Source organism: Bos indicus, chromosome X (assembly GCF_029378745.1).
Source record: "Bos indicus isolate NIAB-ARS_2022 breed Sahiwal x Tharparkar chromosome X, NIAB-ARS_B.indTharparkar_mat_pri_1.0, whole genome shotgun sequence".
Taxonomy (NCBI): domain Eukaryota; kingdom Metazoa; phylum Chordata; class Mammalia; order Artiodactyla; family Bovidae; genus Bos; species Bos indicus.
Window position 1 is genome coordinate 97,665,927 of NC_091789.1, and position 11,646 is coordinate 97,677,572.

The window sequence follows — 11,646 nt, forward strand, 5'->3', positions numbered from 1 at the left end:
ACAGGACTTGAAGTCAAGGGCTTGGATTATAAAAACCAGGCAATGAATCCAGCTGGGTTCACCTTTGAGCACCACATGACTTTTGTTAGAATCAAAGACAAGTTTTGGACCACCCTTGCTAGTTATGATTTTCCCTAATGTGAGAATAGCAAGTCACAAAGCCTATATGAATAGGGAGTCAGTTATTCTTCGTGTGTGTGTGTGTGTGTGTGTGTGTGAGAGAGAGAGAGAGAGAGAGAAAGAGAGAGAGAGAGAGAGTCGCTCAGTCATGTCTGACTCTTTGCAACCCCATGGACTATAGCCCAGGAGGCTCCTCTGTCCATGGTATTCTTCAGGCAAGAATACTGGAGTGGGTTGCCATTCCCTTCTCCAGGGGATCTTCCCGACCCAGGGACCGAACCCGGGTCTCCTGCATTGCAGGCAGATTCTTTACCATCTGAGCCACCAGAGAAGCCCTTCCTGGTGAGTTTTTAAAAGAAATTGGTTTGACTGTTACTGGATAATCCCCTCTCTCTAACCCCTCCCCCCTCCCCCACCCGTTTCTGGGAAACAAGATCTGCTGGAATGTTTAGTTTAACATATCACAGAGTCTCAACAATTATCCTGAACACACAAGATAAGTTAGCGTATGCCATATGGGTGTTATATAAGATGTTACATAACAAATAGTACCTCATTGTGGCACGGCCTCTATCAGGAGAATAAGCATCATTTGTTACAACTAGAGACAGCCGATTTTGTGTTCCTCAAGGTAAGTGATGTATTTAGCAGAACTTCCCTCGTGTGGCTCAGCTGGTAAAGAATCCACGTGCGGTGGAGGAGACCTGGGTTCGATCCCTGGGTTGGGAAGATCCCCTGGAGAAGGGAAAGGCTACCCAGTCCAGTATTGTGGCCTGGAGAATTCCACGGACTGTATAGTCCATGGGGTCGCAAACAGTCGAACACGACGGAGTGACTTTCACTTTCAACCAGTTTCACAAAGCAGGCTGACTATCATGAACAAATGGAATATCTTGAGCAAATTTGACTCTCAGGGTCAGGGTGGCTCCAATAATGGAGCCTACTCTTGATTGAGTGGGACTCACCGACAGGGCGCAGGAATGGCCGAGAGGAGCTACCCCGCGTCTCAGGTAAGGGGCGGTGGCCGGGAGGAGCAATCCCAAGCCCGAGGCCAGGGGCGGCGGCCGGGAGGACCGACCCCACATCCAAGGAGCCGTGGCTGCCTGGGCGCAGGAGGCCTAGAGGAGCTATCCCACGTTGAAGGTCAGGAAGGGCGGCGGTGAGGAGATACCCCTCGTCCAAGGTAAGGAACGGCGGCTGGGCTTTGCTGGAGCAGCCGTGAAGAGATAACCCACGCCCAAGGTAAGAGAAGCCCAAGTAAGACGGTAGGTGGTGCAAGAGGGCATCAGAGGGCAGACACACTGAAACTGTACTCACAGAAAACTAGTCAATCTAATCACACTAGGACAACAGCCTTGTCTAACTCAATGAAACTAAGCCATGCCCATAGGACAACCCAAGACGGGTGGGTCATGGTGGAGAGGTCTGACAGAATGTGGTCCACTGGAGAAGGGAATGGCAAACCACTTCAGTATTCTTGCCTTGACAACCCCATGAGCAGTATGAAAAGGCAAAAGGAGAGGATACTGAAAGAGGAACTCCCCAGGTCAGTAGGTGCCCAATATGCTACTGGAGATCAGTGGAGAAATAACTCCAGAAAGAATGAAGGAATGGAGCCAAAGCAAAAACAATACCCAGCTGTGGATGTGACTGGTGATAGAAGCAAGGTCCGACGCTGTAAAGAGCAATATTGCATAGGAACCTGGAATGTCAGGTCCATGAATCAAGGCAAATTGGACGTAGTCCAACAAGAGATGGCAAGAGTGAATGTCGACATTCTCGGAATCAGCGAACTCAAATGGACTGGAATGGGTGAATTTAACTCAGGTGACCATTATATCTGCTACTGTGGGCAGGAATCCCTCAGAAGAAATGGAGTAGCCGTCATGGTCAACAAAAGAGTCTGAAATGCAGTACTTGGATGCAATCTCAAAAACGACAGAATGATCTCTGTTCGTTTCCAAGGCAAACCATTCAACATCACAGTAATCCAAGTCTATGGCCCAACCAGTAAGGCTGAAGAAGCTGAACGGTTCTACGAAGACCTACCAGGCCTTTTAGAACTAACACCCAAAAAAGATGTCCTTTTAATTATAGGGGACTGAATGCAAAAGTAGGAAATCAAGAAACACCTGGAGTAACAGGCAAATTTGGCCTTGGAATACGGAATGAAGCAGGGCAAAGACTAATAGAGTTTTGCCAAGAAAATGCACTGGTCATAACAAATACCCTCTTCCAATAACACAAGAGAAGACTCTACACATGGACATCAACAGATGGTCCACACCAAAATCAGACTGATTATATTCTTTGCAGCCAAAGATGGAGAAGCTCTACACAGTCAGCAAAAACAAGACCAGGAGCTGACGGTGGCTCAGATCATGAACTCCTTATTGCCAAAATCAGACTTTAATTGAAGAAAGTAGGGAAAACCTCTAGGCCATTCAGGTATGACCTAAATCAAATCCCTTATGATTATACAGTGGAAGTGAGAAACAGATTTAAGGGCCTAGATCTGATAGATAAGAGTGCCTGATGAACTATGGAATGAGGTTCGTGACATTGTACAGGAGACAGGGATCAAACCATCCCCATGGAAAAGAAATGCAAAAAAGCAAAATGGCTGTCTGGGGAGGCCTTACAAATAGCTGTGAAAAGAAGAGAAGGAAAAGCAAAGGAGAAGAGGAAAGATATAAGCATCTGAATGCAGAGTTCCAAAGAATAGCAAGAAGAGATAAGAAAGCCTTCCTCAGCGATCAATGCAAAGAAATAGAGGGAAACAACAGAATGGGAAAGAGTAGAGATCTCTTCAAGAAAACAAGAGATACCAAGGGAACATTTCATGCAAAGATGGGCTCGAGAAAGGACAGAAATGGTATGGGCCTAACAGAAGCAGAAGATATTCAGGAGAGGTGGCAAGTATACACGGAAGAACTGTACAAAAAAGATCTTCACGAGCCAGATAATCACGATGGTGTGATCACTGACCTAGAGCCAGACATCCTGGAATGTGAAGTCAAGTGGGCCTTAGAAAGCATCACTATGAACAAAGCTAGTGGAGATGATGGAATTCCAGGGGAGCTATTTCAAATCCTGAAAGATGATGCTGTGAAAGTGCTGGGCTCAATATGCCAGCAGATTTGGAAAACTCAGCAGTGGCCACAGGACTGGAAAAGGTCAGTTTTCATTCCAATCCCAAAGAAAGACAATGCCAAAGAATGCTCAAACTACCACACAAGTGCACTCATCTCACATGCTAGTAAAGTCATGCTCAACACTCTCCAAGCCAGGCTTCAGCAATACGTAAACCGTGAACTTCCAGATGTTCAAGCTGGTTTTAGAAAAGGCAGAGGAACCAGAGATCAAATTGCCAACATCCGCTGGATCATGGAAAAAGCAAGAGAGTTCCAGAAAAACATCTATTTCTGCTTTATTGACTATGCCAAAGCCTTTAGCTGTGTGGATCACAATAAACTGTGGAAAATTCTGAAAGAGATGGGAATAGCAGACCACCTGACCTGCCTCTGGAGAAATCTGTATGCAGGTCAGGAAGCAACAGTTCGAACTGGACATGGAACAACAGACTGGTTCCAAAGATGAAAAGGAGTACGTCAAGGCTGTATATTGCCACCCTGCTTATTTACCTTCTATGCAGAGTACATCATGAGAAACGCTGGACTGGAAGAACACAAGCTGGAATCAAGATTGCCAGGAGAAATATCAATAACCTCAGATATGTAGATGACACCACCCTTATGGCAGACAGTGAAGAGGAACTAAAAAGCCTCTTGATGAAAGAGAAAGTGGAGAGTGGAAAAAGTTGGCTTAAAGCTCAACATTCAGAAAACGAAGATCATGGCGTCCGGTCCCATCGCTTCATGGGAAATAGATGGGGAAACAGTGGAACAGTGTCAGACTTTATCTTTTTGGGCTCCAAAATCACTACAGATGGTGACTGAAGCCATGAAACTAAAAGACGCTTGCTCCTTGACAGGAAAGCTATGACCAACCTAGATAGCAGATTCAAAAGCAGAGACACTACTTTGCCAACAGAGGTTCGTCTAGTCAAGGCTATAGTTTTTCCTGTGGTCATGTATGGATGTGAGAGTTGGACTGTGAAGAAGGCTGAGTGCCGAAGACTTGATGCTTTTGAACTGTGGTGTTGGAGAAGCCTCTTGAGAGTCCCTTGGACTGCAAGGAGATCCAACCAGTCCATTCTGAAGGAGATCAGCCCTGGGATTTCTTTGGAAGGAATGATGCTAAAGCTGAAACTCCAGTACTTTGGCCACCTCATGCGAAGAGTTGACTCATTGGAAAAGACTCTGAGGCTGGGAGGGATTGGGGGCAGGAGGAGAAGGGGACGACAGAGGATGAGATGGCTGGATGGCGTCACTGACTCGATGGACGTGAGTCTGGGTGAACTCCGGAGTTGGTGATGGACAGGGAGGCCTGGCGTGCTGCGATTCATGGGGTTGCAAAGAGCTGGACACGACTGAGCGATGGATCTGATCTGATCTGATCTGAAAGTCATTTAGCAAACGAAATCAGATGACATGGATATGTCACTGGGCTATACTTAATAGAAGTTCTTGATTGAAGTTCTTACTGATGATTCTACTATTACTTCTAACGATATTGTTTTCTATACTGCCTGCTTCAAGAAGTGTTGTTCCTTACATTATCAAGTGTGTGACTGAGCCACTGATATAATGATGGTGTGCAGCTCCATATGAAATCCATAAGTATAATGGTGTGACTCTGTATATAAGAAGCAACAAGACAGAATATTTTCCTGGACCAAGAGACTAGTAAGACAGGTGTGGTCCAGAGACTTTTGTTACTCACAGGGCCTAGTCCAGTAATAACACACTGAGTGGCCTATCAGTGAGATCTTTGACAGACCTGCGAATGAACCCTCCCAGCACCATGGAACAAGATGGTAATGAAATGCTCTGCGAACCATGGTCAAACTCATGGCCATAAAAGGGCCCTGCTCTGGCAACTGGCACTTGCTATCTGCCTCTACAAAGATTAACTCATGGACACTACAGCTGCTGACCTTCAACGTCCCCTGAAAGGAGTTCAGGGTGAAAATCAGAAATTAGGCACTCGCTCTGTGTTCTGGAAAAATGGACAAAACAGGCCTTTGGATAGTTAGAGATTTTCAGGTAAAGATTTTCTTGAGCCCAAATTCTTGCATCTTCTCATACCTAGAAAAGCACCTAAGTTGTTAATGGGGACAACTATTTTGGCTTTTACAGTAATACCACAGTAAGAAGCCAAGGCCTACCTGGACAAACTTTGACAACTGGCTACCTCAAGCACCTGTCTACGCTGGGTTATAGACTCATTCACCTGAAAAGAAATTATAAGATTTATTTTGTCTGTTAAATTTCAGGTTTTCATTCTTTCAGCTACTTCTAACTGGGTTTTTTATACCTACATTCAAAATGTATATGAATATGCCAGATGGCTCCATTCTTATAAATAGGGCAGCCCAAGTGTTGACTCTACCCAGACCAGGATCAAAGTTACTATCAAATGTAAGCTGATTCTTGCAGGTTATTCTTGGACTGCTGATTACAGTAATTCATCTACTGATATTTGGTCTCTGCCTTTTAATCCACTTATCTAGTTTGTTCTTTCTAAAGGATACAGTGGCTTCCCAGACAAAGTAACAGTGATGCAGAGATTCTGGCCACTCTTCAAAATGGACTCCCCTGATGTTCCACCATGGTTACAGATACAATCTTGGTTTACAAGCTCTCCTTTGTGAAAAACTATCTTGACTACAATCATTGTAATCATTCTGTTTTTTGCTGTTTGCTCCTTACATATATAACTGTGTATTTACTACTTGGGGCCCTTGGATCAGAAACCCTAAGTAAAAGGGTAAGGAGAATATGTTGCTTCAACCGCTTAGGGTCAGTGCCCCTCACCTGCAGGAAGCAGTTACTGACAGATTTCTCTGCCCCTTTCCCCTCAGCAACAATATTCTCCTAAAATAAAAAGGGGGAACTGAGAGAGTTAACTTAGGCAGGTTGATAAGGAGTCAAAGCCTAAGGCCCCTTTAAGGAGGAGATAAACATTCTTTCTTTTTCACATTCTTTGCTATAGATATGTAGGCCTCGTAGGCAGCAGTATCTCTTATTCAAGGACATGTCTTTTTTTTTTTTTTTTTTTAAGCTTTGGATATATGTTATGGGAGAAGGTCTGGGTAAAAACTTCCACAGCTGTAGCTCTGGGTTAACCTGTTCCTTCTGGCTAATCTCGTGCTGATGTCATCCCAGGAGGTATGTTACAGGAAAGGGTCTGGAAAAATTCTCGAAGTCTTGAGGTATCTTTTATCTAGTCTCAGCAGCTAGTTGAGAAGTGTATAACGCCTTGCTTAAAGTAGTGAGGTGGGTTCTCTCCTGCTCCCTTCTGACGTCTATGTCTGAAGCTTTTTCTGTCACTTTCACTTTAGATAAAATCTACACAATGCTCCAAGTGACTGAGACTGTCTTTGGTCCCGAGTTAAATCTTCTCCTTCGGAGACCATGAATCTGGCGGCACTGTTCACCATTCACCATTAGCTGTCACAACTCTAGAGTCAGTATTCATGTTTCTCTCATGCCAAGCACCACTCAACCTGAAGCATTATATAGACCTTCTTATCAACTTTCTATAGCCATCGAACAGAGAATATTTAAAATGTGATTTAAGGTTATCCTGTCCTATTCAAAGTGTGTAAACATTCTACTCACATGATTTGAATAGGGCAGAATCTTTGCGACCCCATGGACACGAGTTTGCAAGTCTCTGCTATTCATGGAATTTTTCAGGCATGAATACTGGAGTGGGTTGTCGTTTCCTCCTCGAGGAAGTCTTCCCAACCCATGCCTCATGCGTCTCCTGCATTGGCAGGTGGATTGTTTACCACTGGGAATGTTTGGGAAGCCCCAAACATTCTACTTAGGCAAGGTCAAATGACCTGAGAGACTTACCGTTTTCAAAGTTTTTTCCCTTGCATTGTACTTTCCTTGTCATTGAAAGGTCCACACTCTCTCTACACCGTATACTTTGTTTAGCATATAACACTTGTCGGTATTTAATATTATTAATTTCCTCAAAAATCAAAATCCATCTCATTCATTCCTCATTTCTTTCAGTGTTTAAGTTTGTTACATGCTTAGCTGGTGTCTAAAATAGAGACAAAAGCAAAGACTGGGCAAACATTGCCACTTTTATCACAGAAAATGTTTTGACAGCCGCAAATGATGGGATAACCTAAGAAAATAATTACAGAAATTAAGGTGCATAGAGCACAGAGCTGGAACCAAGACGTAATTATCCAAAAAAAGGAGTGATCAGTAATTATGTCAAATGGGGAAGAGGAAATGATGTTCTTAAGATTCATGGGGAAAATTCATACACAAAGTCCTCTGTTCCACCAGTATCCTACGAAGGGAGCCCCAGAGAAATCATCCCTGGAGGGAAAGATACACAGAGTGGAATTCCTGGTACAGAGTGCACTGATCCTGTGATGGGGAGTGGGAGGGGTAGGGGAAAGCCTCGTGGGTGTGGCTTTGCGTGGCGTCCAAGATGACGTCACAAACATCAGCCGTATCCAACGACACCGTGGGCTGAGCTAGTGCCAGTGGCGGCTGCGTCTGGTGAGGAAGCTTGCCCTCTGCACCCCTGAGGTAAAAGCCATGGGAGCAGTCAACAGTCAGATGCCCTCGAACAGAGTGGGGCATGCCCCAGAGGAGCCAGGTGCCCCTGAGGGGGAGGAGGAGGCCGAGGAGGTAGCAGTGGCAGTGATAGAGGAAGGGGAGGAGAGCGAAGAGGCCAGACCCACCACTAGCCAAGGGCGCCACAAGCGGAAGACAGGCCCAGAAGGGCAGCTCACAAAAGCGCCTCACAGGAAGCGAGCAAAAGACCGTTTAGAGTCCGTTTATAAGACACTTTTTCTGAGAGGAGAAGGGAGTGACGTGCAGATCCGTGCCTTGGGGAAGGAGTGGAACTTGCACAAGGTCTACTTGTGCCGGTCAGGATACTTTGCTAGCATGTTCAGTGGTGCGTGGCGTGAGACAACCATGGATACTGTAGAGTTGCAGATGCCTGACGAGAACATTGATCGTGAGGCACTGCACGAGGCTTTAGGTTCCCTGTACCGAAACTCTGTGCTCATCCCACCCGGTCGAGTGGTCCCCATGCTGGCCACAGCCAGCATGCTGCAGCTGGACAAGCTGATTCAGCAGTGCGGAGAGATAATGAAGGAGACGGTCAGTGATCAGACCGTGTGCAGCTACTACTGCTCTGCTGAGAGCTACGGACTGCAGAACATCAGGGCCATGTGTCTTCAGTGGCTGCTGGACAACCTGATGACCCAGCATAGTGAGGAGTTATTGAGAGAAGTTAGCCTGGATCTCATGAAAGAGGTCATTGCCTCTTCAGAGCTCTTCGTGATGGAGGTAGAGATGGATGTGTACACGACGCTGAAAAAGTGGATGTTCCTGCAGCTGCAGCCGACATGGAGAGGCCCCCGCAGAGACCTACTGCCTGACGCCGACTCGTGGTTTGCCAGGTCCAGGCAGGAGTCAGAGGGCACCCCTTTCCTGGAGACCGAGCAGGGCAGAGCCTTCGTGCCAGCGTTCCAGCAGCTGCGGCTTGCCTACATGATCTGCGACCTGCCGTCAGCACGCATCATCGACCAGGATGCACTGATCCCTGCCACGTGGCTGACCCCAGTGTACAAAGAGCAGTGGCTTGCCCTCCTCCGGGCTGAGCAGACCAGAGACCTCGGGCCCGTGGATGTCTTCGAGTCCGACCTCCAGAGGACCAGCATGCGGTGCGGGGGCCAGCTCCTCAGGGATAAGCAGTGCACCTGGCGGTGGGCAGGCTTCAACGTCGGCTGGGACTTGGTGGTGTGCTATGCCAACCGGCGCATCATTTTCAAGCGCAGCGTGCTGAACAAGTCTTGCGGTCTCGGGGTCAGCTTACTCTGGCAGAGAAAGGTCGCGTTCCGCTTGCGCCTGGCCTCCTTGGACAGGGCTGGAAGAGCCATTTTCCGGAAGGAGACAGAACTCCAGGTGCTTTCCCTGGGAAAGGATGAAGAGCTAGAGGTGGTGAATCTGGAGAACGAAGATGTGGTTTTCCCCATATATGTGACCTGTAATTTCCTGTACCTCCCCAGAGAGGGGCGTTTCCCTGAGTGAGGACTCCTGAAAACAAAATCTCAGAGAGGTGAGCAGCTCTTTTCCTGGGGTCAGGGACGACCAGCTTTGTCCAGATGCCAGCTCCTTCTGCGGGACCAACCGGACTTGCCCACCTCTGGTGGCCCACCTCTGTCAGAGTCTTTGTTGAACTGTAGCTCATAATACTTGAGATCGTTTACCTGAGCCTATGAAGAGGAGAAATGTTAAAGCCCTGCTCCCCCAACACCTTTAGACCTCATTTGTGCTGTTAAAGTGGCAACCTGTCCTCCTGGTTTACCATCCATCAATGCCCCCTCCCATCATTTCTGCAAAGTCAAAGACCAGTTGACTTTAGAGAGAACCTGTGAACCTACCTACTCTACTACTGCTGGTGAAACTCTTTTAAAATATGCATTTCCTTTAGCTTGATTAAAGGAATGTTAAAGAAACCGTTTGGTTTCTCTTTCAGTTCGCGTGTTTAGAGCCACTCTGCCCCACTCATTACCACCACTACCGCTAGCTTCCTTTGGATTGCTTCCCTTTCCCCATTCCCTGCCACTGAGTGTGTAGTACTTGGTTCCCATGATCTCTCACTCTGTGAACGCACCCAGGCTACACTGATGATCTTCTCTTTATTGGTTGTTCCTCAACATTCTTAGGTTAGTTGACTTCATATCGTATCTTGATGTTACTTTGGCTTTATTTTGACTTTCCTAGCATTTTAACCCTAGAAAGACGCCTCCAATCTTATACAACCCTATATTGGGGGTGGAGTGGAAGGCGGCAGATTGATGCTATGAGGACATCTCGGTACTAGACAGACTTTTTCTGTGGCATACAGCCACGAATTATTTATGCACCAGAATGCACTCTCTAAGCACGCTGATGGCCTTTGCCCTTCAGAAACATTTGACGTTGGAATTGTACGTGGAAAGACTCTTTCCCGCTTAAAAACAGGTCTGGTAACCTCTGGAAAGAAACGCTTTTGAATTATAATGGGAATTATTTGGCATCTGGAAGTGGGATCACGAGAAGTCCACACTAGTAATCAAAAGGGTAAGATAAAAAGTGTTTTTGTCACAAAAGGAGAAGCACACTAGTCACGATTTGAATTTGTTAGTTTCTGATTACTGTTAACTTACAAATTGTCACCATCCCATTCCCTCCATTGAGTCATTTTGAGGTCAAAGAATGGAAAACTCTATTTAAGAATCCATATAAATAATAAATACATGCTTGGAAAGAGTGTGATAAATTAATACAAGATGAACAAATAAAAAAAACTAGTATACTCTATTGGTGTTTGGCAGATTCATGTTGATGTATGGCAAAACCAATACAATATTGTAAAGTAATTAGCCTCCAATTAAAATAAATAAATGTACATTTAAATTAAAAAAAAAAAAAAAACAGTCACCAGATTTAAGGCTTTACTTAGTTGAAATCAGAATTTTCCTTACTGGTGGTTTATGTTTCTCTTCCCAATTAGATTTTATCCATTGTCCATCAGTGAACAAATTACTTTTGACTTTATCCATTCATTCATTCCTTTTCCTCTTTAAGGAGATTTGAAAGGCTTCCTTATCCCAAACCCACATACTAGGATTAGAGTAATATTTACGTGACAGTTACTTATATGAAATGGTTCAACCAGGAAGCTGCTGTTGCATCCTTCGATGTTTGCCCTTAATTTTGCAGCCCCCTACCCTTTCTTGTGTTCCCTTATATTCCATATACCTAACCAACTACAAACAATAGACTTCATTTTATTTGTGTTTAAAAATAACTGGGGAGAAGAGTAAGTCATGATTCAGTTGAAACGTAAAAATTATTGTTATTTTTTTTTCGGTAAGAATTTCACTTTCTTTATGTAAACTCTCTAAGCAATTTGAAATCACTTGTTCTTGAGCTGAATGCCAAGATGCCATTTCATCTAAACAGAGGTATCCTCAGTTGGGAAATTCAGAGACTACTTAGCTACAAGTGTACCTTGACTGAAAGATCTGCTTTTGTTTTCCTACCCAACGAGCTTTAAATCCTTAAATTGCTTGTTGCCGCTTACAATAGAAAGATGTTCAATAATGTACAAACAGTGACAGCTGAAATACACTCATTTAAACATTTAAACTCTCACAAACCCTGACTGTTGCCATTTGCCAGTTTGGGCAATTTATCCAATACCTGTCTCTATTTTTTCTCTCTCTTTTTTTTTTCTTTTCTTTTTGACTGCTCAGGATGAGGAAGAAACCTTTTCCCATGTTGATACTCATTTTGTTAGCCTCTTCGTAAAGGCATGGGGAGATGGGGAGGCAGGGCGACGAACAGTCATGGTAATGCTACAGGAAAA

The 11,646-nt window shown here is 45.1% G+C and overlaps 1 pseudogene; it reads left to right on the forward strand.

The window, feature by feature from the left end:
* The first annotated feature begins 7,671 nt into the window (after positions 1-7,671).
* On the forward strand, positions 7,672-11,105 carry LOC139181043 (germ cell-less protein-like 1 pseudogene; annotated as a pseudogene).
* The last annotated feature ends 541 nt before the right edge of the window (positions 11,106-11,646 follow it).